The sequence below is a fragment of the Octopus sinensis genome, linkage group LG15 (assembly GCF_006345805.1).
Source record: "Octopus sinensis linkage group LG15, ASM634580v1, whole genome shotgun sequence".
Classification (NCBI taxonomy): domain Eukaryota; kingdom Metazoa; phylum Mollusca; class Cephalopoda; order Octopoda; family Octopodidae; genus Octopus; species Octopus sinensis.
Window position 1 is genome coordinate 10,429,374 of NC_043011.1, and position 7,500 is coordinate 10,436,873.

The window sequence follows — 7,500 nt, forward strand, 5'->3', positions numbered from 1 at the left end:
CACATATACATACACATATACACATACATACATATAGATAGACATATGTGTATATATGTATATATGCAATATGAATGTAGCGTATATAAGGATAGAAGATGACGTAATTGTTATTTAATTCTATATATCATAGAATTGCAATAAATGTTGGATGATTCGAATCACCAACGTTGACAGAAAAAATATTGAAAATGAGAACAAATCCGTCGTGTCGCCTTCTTGTAACATATAGACATGCGTGCACACATGCGTACATACACACAAACTACGTGCATATATACACATGTTTACAGATACACGCACATACGTACATAGACATACAAGCAAACAAACATACATACATACATCTACTCATATATTCTGTCTTGGAAGTCTTTCCCAGGTTTGTTGTAGAAGGACGATGGAAAAGGATGTGTGTGGGAGTGTGTTGTGGGGGGAGACACAGAAATAATAGATGAGGAAGAGGAGGGAGGGAAAGAGGGAGAGGAGGATGAGAGGAAGAGAGGAGGAGGAGGAGGAGAGAGAGAGAGGGAGGTGACCTGTAGCAATTCATTCTCGATAAGCAAAGCGTGTTTGATGAAGATAAAACCCCAGACAAGACTCCATTGGGCGTAGCAATCCCTCCACCACCACCACCACCACCACCACCACCACCACCATCATTAATATAGTCATTACCATCAGCCTCATCATGCCCTCCTCATTAACACAAATTTTAATTGAAGACTCAAAAAATGTTAATAAAGTCGAAGCTTTCATTTCTGCAGCTTAATTTTTTTCCTAAATCCTTAATTAAAGAAAAATAATTAATACAAGGGGAAATACTTCAGATTTCCTTGAAATTTTAACTTTTAGCCGATTTCTTCTTCTTCTTCTTCTTCTTCTTCTTCTTCTTCTTCTTCTTCTTCCTCTTCTTCTTCTTCTTCTTCTTCTTCTTCTTCTTCTTCTTCTTCTTCTTCTTCTTCTTCTTCTTCTTCTTCTTCTTCTTCTCTTCTCTTCTTCTTCTTCTTCTTCTTCTTCTTCTTCTTCTTCTTCTTCTTCTTCTTCTTCTTCTTCTTCTTCTTCTTATTCTTCTTCTTCTTCTATTGTTGCTGATGCATCTTTCCCATATACTACAATCGCCTCGCATAACTTGCCCCGAGTGACTGACTGAAAATAGCAGCCAAGTATCCCTACCGTTTGGAAAAAAGGAATACATTAGATGACATGTGGCGATGTACGTGAAATCAAGGCAGGACTGTCATTGTTGGAACGTCTTTGATGATAGGTTTGTTAATCCAGAGCTCACCTGGGCTAAACAACAATTAACCTTCGCACCCCGATTGCAGGAGTATCCTGACAACTACAGTAGTATGAATGACTGCTGAAAACATTGTGATGAGAGCTCAAATGAGGTTCAAATACAAGTGGGAAAAAAAGGGAAGTTTCTACCAAATTTTAATCGGCACTGAGAGATGAAGAGATATATTTCTGACAGATTGAGTCCACAACAGGGTTTCGATTCTTGCTGAAGTAACCTTTTGCTTCTAATATACCACAATTTTCCATCTTACGGAGCTAAAGCATCAAGTCTTCATTTTTAAGAGGGAGAAAAACAAAAGAAAAAAAAATTATTGTCAGAGCAAAATTTTTGTTTCGTATTTGGGAGCTGGTATTCTGTTGCGTTAGAGAACAACACAGTAAATATTCCCCCTTTTTATAAGAGAAATGGTAAAAGAAAATAAATATGAGAAGAGAAAGCGATACAGAGAAAGCTGCGGGGGGGGGAGGAAGAAAAAGAACGGAAGAGAGAAGTGGGGGTATGTGACTTGTAGAGTTAAAGATGTTCCTGTTGAATTCATCCTGTGTTTTTGTATTCAAAGTCTATCTAAGACTACATTCTTTAATTGTATCTTTCATTATGAAGCCAGCAGGAAGTAGTATTAGGAAGAATTTGTCAGGATCCGTGGCCACATAGATGAACCCTTGTTCTTCGTGCAGTAGGTTAACGGAATAAAATGATAATAAAAGTCGGTTCTGTCGTATTCCTTTTCGAAGTCAGAGTTTCTGGATCAAAACCTGCTAGTTCACTTGGCTCTTCATCTTTTCATGATCGATAATAAATTTATTGGTGATTCCATCGATTAAAGATCTCGCCTTCTGTGATCACGTGACCGTGAGAAGAATTATTGGAAACTAGTAACATCGCGTTTCAGACGATAAATTCCTAATTCGAATTTAATTGCTAATTGAAGCTCAAACCCTATTATTTACATTTGTAAGATCTTTGACAAGGACAGCATGAACACCACTTAATCTCATTCATTTCCTTTATAAACTTATTAAAGTAATAAATCAATTTAGGCTTTAATAAAAAGAAAAATGACAAAAACAATAGATCCAACGGGAGAAAAACCACCACCACTACCACCACCACCACCATCAAGAACAGTAGCACCATCATCACCGCTACCATCATTTGAAACCACATCTTCACTACTACAACCACCACCACTACCACCACCAACAACAACAGCGGTAAAAGGAAAAGTCTCTTTACATGATTCACTTATCTCTAATTTATGTTGCCTGAAGTCGATGGCAAACAAACATACCCCAGGATAATACGCTAGTCTATGGCAAGGAACTTTCTCAAGTGAAGTGTCCACAGAACCCCTAACAACATTCCCCTAAATTATTTGAACCTACGACGTATGAGTTAGCAATGCAATGTTTTACTCATTTGGTCTTTTTATTTCAGAGAAAAACAAGGAAAAAATATGAACGACAAAAGAAAGAAAAAATCGTAGCAAAAAATAATCTGAAGAATTAAAAGAAATCAATAGAACAGACCTCACTGTCAACCATCCGTGTAAATCAAAAAACAAAAAAACAAACAAACAAACATTTAACCATATTTTTGGTAGCTTATTCTGACTGGCGTCGATCTTGGTGAATTAATCTACGTAATTCCGCTATTTTGGATTTGACGCTAATAAACCTAATTCGCAAAATGCTTCATTTGTTAAAGCCATCACCGTGACAGTCTCCTGTCTCTGGTTTTATTTTTGTCAGCTTCATCAATGTTGCTACAGCTGCTGCTGCTGCTGCTGCTGCTGCTACTACTACTACTACTACTACTACTACTACTACTACTACTACTACTACTACTACTACTACATTTACTGCTGCTACTGCTGCTGCAATACTGCACTGAATGTAGTTGCTTGACCTGTTCACGTAGCAACCAAATTCTCCATTAAAACACTCCAGAAAGTGATAGATAGATAGATAGATAGATAGATAGATAGATAGATAGATAGATAGATAGATAGATAGATAGATAGATAGATAGATAGATAGATAAATAGATAGAAAGATTGATAGATAGATAGATGGATGGATAGATAGATAGATTGACAGAGAGATAGATAGATAGATAGATAGATAGATAGATAGATAGATAGATATAGATAGATAGATAGATAGATAGATAGATAGATAGATAGATAGACAGACAGAGAGAGAGTTAACATAAGAGGTACACATACAAGGCTTGGTGGCAGGAAATGAGTAAAAGAAGCTGCACAGATACACACACACGCGGCAAGAGAGAACGGGTCATGGCAACAGAGGAGGAGAAAAGGAAGAAGAGGAAAGGAAAAGGAGAAGGTGCAGTGACTGAGAGGGGTTACACGAATGAAAAATTTGTTTTATTTAATTTTATTTTGAATAAATTTGTAGTTTTCTTTTGAAAATTAGGATTCATTTCATCATTTTCCATAAACACCAAGAAATTATACAAAAATTAAATTATAATTATTGTAATTAGGGCCATATTTCTTGATTTTAACCCATGCTGACAAAAAGTTCACTTCCAAAGTTACCCGTCATACAACCGATGACATAATGATAATAACAATAATAATGATAATATAATAATAATAATAATAATAATAATAATAATAATAATAATAATAATAATAATAATAATAATAATAATAATGATAGTAATAATAATAATAATAATGATAGTAATAATAATAATAATAATAATAATAATAATAATAATTGATGCAGTACCAATGCCCTGATGCAGTACCAATGCCCTGATGCAGTACCAATGCCCTGATGCAGTACCAATGCCCTGATGCAGTATAAATGCCCTGATGCAGTACCAGGCAGTGGCTCTCATGGCTTCTGATCTTAACTGATTGGATGTGTTATCATGTACATTGTTTTGTCTTGGTATAAAAGATGGGCTACAGCAAATATTCTGCTCAATACCACAGATTTGCTTGTCAGTTGTTTGACCTTAACCAGTTGAGCATGTCCCTTAGTGGCTGACGATATGTGCATCTCTGATCACGAGCAGAAGTAGTGGGGGAGCATCATAGCCATGTGTTGAGAGGGATTCTTTGGGGTTTGAATAATTCACCTCTGGAAACATGGGTGGTTCTTTCAACATCCTTAAACAACCCTTATTCAGGGACCTTTTGAGCGGGATGGGTACTCGATCTGAAGAAAATTCTAACTGGGCCCCACCTGCAAGGTCATGTGCTGTTTATCTTGATATGAGATCACCATGTCGCGCACATATGGTTGTGATGCATGTGCCTGGTGTACCTTTATCAGACGGGTAGTCATGATGGGTATATTGGGCTTCGTATATTTTACCCCAGTGTCACTTTGATGGCATGTACTGCTCTCTCACTCAATAATAATAATAATAATAATAATAATAATAATAATAATAATAATAATAATAATGATAGTAATAATAATAATAATAATAATAATAATAATAATAGTAATCCTTTCTGCATGAAATTTTGCGGGAAGAGACTAGTTGATTACCTTGACCCCGAAAGGATGAAAGGTAAAGTCGAGGTAGGCGGAATTTCAACTTAGAACTTAGACACGGATGAAATGTCACTAGGCAGTTTGCCCGGCATGCTAACGATTCTCCCATCTCGCCGCCTTAATAATAATAATAATAATAATAATAATAATAATATAATAATAATAATAATAATAATAATAATAATAATAATAATGATAAATGCCCTGATGCAGTACCAGGCAGTGGCTCTCATGGCTTCTGATCTTAACTGATTGGAAGCGTTATCATGTACATTGTTTTGTCTTGGTATAAAAGATGGGTTTACAACAAATATTCTGCTCAATACCACAGATTTGCTTGTCAGTTGTTTGACCTTAACCAGTTGAGCATGTCCCTTAGTGGCTGACGATATGTGCATCTCTGATCACGAGCAGAAGTAGTGGGGGAGCATCATAGCCATGTGTTGAGAGGGATTCTTTGGGGTTTGAATAATTCACCTCTGGAGACATGGGTGGTTTTTTCAACATCCTTAAACAACCCTTATTCAGGGACCGTTTGAGCCTGATGGGCTACTCAACCTGAAAAAAATTCTAACTGGGCCCCACCTGCAAGGTCATGTGCAGTTTATCTTGATATGAGATCACCATGTCGCGCACATATGGTTGTGATGCATGTGCCTGGTGTGCCCTTACCAGACGGGTAGTCATGATGGGTATATTGGGCTTCGTATATTTTACCCCAGTGTCACTTTGATGGCATGAACTGCTCTCTCACTCAATAATAGTAGTAATAGTAATAATAATAATAATAATAATAATAATAATAATAATAATGATAATGATAATGATGATAATAATAATAATAATAGTAATAGTAATAGTAATAGTAAAAATAATAATAATAATGATAATGATAATAATATAAACGAGAAAGCAACCATACTCTGGGATATGCCGATACACACAGATAGAGAAATTAAGGCCAACAGACCAGATATAGTTGTCAGAGACCATGAAGAAAAAAAATGCTTTCTAATTGATGTATCAATACCGGCAGATGACAACGTGTCTCTAAAAGAAATGGAGAAACTCTCAAAATACAAAGACCTGGAAGTAGAGGTAACTAGAATGTGGAACCTGAAAACAGAAACAATTCCTATCATAGTAGGTGCATTAGGCATGATAAAAAAATATTCAGACAAATACATAACAAAAACACCAGGACTTACAAACACATATAACATACAGAAAATTGCACTACTAGGCACTGCACACATCCTACGCAGAACACTTTCCATACAATAACCATCAGAGCATCACAACAAATCACAGCACATACCCAAGGCACACAGAGCTGCGCTCGGTAATGAAGTGAAAGCACGCTATAAAAATAAAACTACTGAATAATAATAATAATAAAAACAAGATAATAGGTATCAACACTTTAGCCGTCCCAGTTATACGTTACATCTACAATATCCTTAACTGGACACTAAATGAACTGACCAAAATAGATAGGAAAACAAGAAAAATAATGACAGGCTATATATACAACGTATAGAATGTGGTAGAAGTCTTATACAGCTGGAAAACTATTATAAAATAACCACCATAGGACTGCAAAAATATCTACTTCAGAAGGAAGGAAAACTGATACAAATAGCGGCAAAACACGAGCAAAATAAAAAAAAACTTTTCTCAGTATTTAAAGAAGCTGACAAATACAAACAAGAAATCATACTACCTAACAAATATGAAGAAGAAGAAGAAGAAGAAGAAGAAGAAGAAGAAGAAGAAGAAGAAGAAGAAGAAGAAGAAGAAGAAGAAAAGAAGAAGAAGAAGAAGAAGAAGAAGAAGAAGAAGAAGAAGAAGAAGAAGAAGAAGAAGAAGAAGAAGAAGAAGAAGAAGAAACAACAAAAGCTATAAAACAAATGAAATCAAAACTAAAACTAGAACAGCAAATAACCATGATAAAACGATGGCAAGAAAAGCCTAAACTAAATGCAAAAGAAATAGACAAAGAAAAATCGCAGCAATGGTTGAGAAGCTCAGGACTCAAAGCAGAAACAGAAGGTTTTTTAATTGCAGCACAAGACCAAAGCCTCCCCACCAGAAATTACCAAAAACATGTAATGAAAAGAAATATTACAAGTAACTACAGAATATGTGGAGATGGACAAGGAACAATAAATCATATTATCTCTGGCTGCCCAGTCCTGGCTAAGAAGGAATATATTCACAGACACGACAAAGTTTGGACCTATATACACTGGAAGCTATGCCAACATTATGGAATAACAACAGAAAAAAAGATGGTATAGGCACACACCAGAAAAGGTCACAGAAAACGAGAAAGCAACCATATTCTGAGATATGCCAATACACACAGATAGAGAAATTAAGGCCAATAGATCAGATATAGTGGTCAGAGATCATGAAGAAAAAAATGCTTTCTAATTGATGTATCAATACCGGCTGATGAAAACGTGTCTCTAAAAGAAATGGAGAAACTTTCAAAATACAAAGACCTGGAAATAGAGGTAACAAGAATGTGGAACCTAAAAATGAAACAGGGGGGAGGGAGGGAGGGAGTGCGGGAGGAGGAGGATCCGGTAACGATAGGGTGCCATATTTCTGGTTCGCATCGTTCCTGTGCGCACACGAAAAGTGAGTTCAAGT